The sequence below is a fragment of the Molothrus ater genome, chromosome 9 (genome assembly GCF_012460135.2).
Source record: "Molothrus ater isolate BHLD 08-10-18 breed brown headed cowbird chromosome 9, BPBGC_Mater_1.1, whole genome shotgun sequence".
Classification (NCBI taxonomy): Eukaryota; Metazoa; Chordata; class Aves; order Passeriformes; family Icteridae; genus Molothrus; species Molothrus ater.
In genome coordinates, this window is record NC_050486.2 from 2754310 (window position 1) to 2756096 (window position 1787).

Genomic DNA, 1787 nt, shown 5'->3' on the forward strand with positions numbered 1-1787 from the left:
ACCTGCACCCCACAAACCCATCCCTTCCTGTGCAACTGGTTTAGATTGCTTGTCCATCTCTGGTTTTTCTGCACATTTCTCCAGATGCTGGGGGCAATATGAGCCATGCCCAGTGTTCTCCAGGCCCTGCAGAGCAGCCAGGACATGTCCACCTGGGCAAGGACAAGGGGTGGGGGTTTTTGCGCCCCAGGAACGATGGCCTCCTCCTGGAATGTGGGGTGCCTGCTCTCTGCCACCCCAATTCTCCCATGTCTCCCAGAGCACACACACCTTCTGGAAGCTCACAGACACCCCTGCCCTCTTTGCTGCCCCTTCCCTGGATGCCCTTCCTACCAAAAGGGCACGTGCCACAGGAACAATAAAACTTATTTAAGATTCCAAAAGTTGGCTGCTCCTAGCAGGAATTTTGCTGAGTTTCACAGACACGTCTGATGCACGGGCATGCTCTGACTGTCATGTTTAGGGAGACAGATTCCTGGCCTTTGGGATGCCTGGGAACGCCTTTGGGAGGGTGGCAGAGGGGACAGGCAAGAGGAAGAGGGCATAGGCACTGGAGGAGCCCCTACCACAGGAGCCTTTGGTGGGCTGAGGCACCTTGTGGCTGGTTGTCATCCTGGAGGGAATTCACTGCTGTCTGGATGAAAACACTCCAGTTGGCATTGTTATCCAGCCACTTCCAAACATCTGCTCCTCTTCCAGGTGTGATCTTGCCAGTCTTGGAGGTTCTAAGGACTAAGGAACCCAGGGGGCCATGGGCAGGCACTGGGCACTGTCACCTTACAGGGACACATGGGCAAAATGGTCATGTTAAGAGGAAAGGCAGAAGTTCACAGAATTGTGGAATATCCTGAGTTGCAATGGATCCACAAGGATCATCCAAATCCAACTCGTGGCCCTGCACAGAATAGCAGAATGGGTGGGGTTGGAAGGGAGCACAGAGGTCATCTGGTCCCATCTCCCTGCTCAAGCAGGGCCATTTCAGAACATGGCATTGCTTTGTAACCAGGTGGGTCTGGGATATCTGCCCAGGGACACTCCACAACCTCTCTGGGCAATCTGTTCCAGTGCTTGATCACTGCACAGTAAAGTTCTTTCTATTCATGTGGAACGTCCCAGTGGATCTCCTCCCAGTGGCTGACACCACTAAGAGCATCTTGGCATCTCCCCTTTGGACATTTATACACATTAATGAGGTCTCCTCATGCACAGGGCAGCCCCAGAATCACACCAAGTGCCAAGTTCGGGCACATTGCAAAATGCATCACCCACAGAGAATGAGAAGTGCTGTTAATCTGGAATTATGGAGGGATAGGGGGCCAAGGGAAGTGATCATCCCTTTGTAGGCGGCATTGGTGAGGCTGCATTCAGCTCTGGGTCCCTCACTTTAAAAAGCACATTGAGGTGCTGAATGTGTCCAGCAAAGGACAGCAAGGTTAGTGAAGGGTCTGGAAAACACCTGAGGAGCGGCTGAGGGAGCTGGGGGTGTTCAGCCTGGAGAAGAGGAGGCTCAGGGAGGACCTCACCGCTATCACGCACCTGACAGGAGGGCACAGCCAGCTGGGCTCGGTCTCTTCTGCTGGGAGAACAAGAGCAAATGGCCCAGCTGAGACAGGGCAGTTCAGCTTAGAGATTAGAAAATAAAAATCCCTGTTAGGGTGGTCAGGCATTGGAACAGGCTGCCCAGGGAGGTGCTGGAGTCGGTGTTTCGGAGGCGTCGGGACCTGGCGCTGCTTTAGCGCTTCCAGCGGCAGCGCTGGGCGCACGCCTGGGCCCGGTGTCATCTTAAA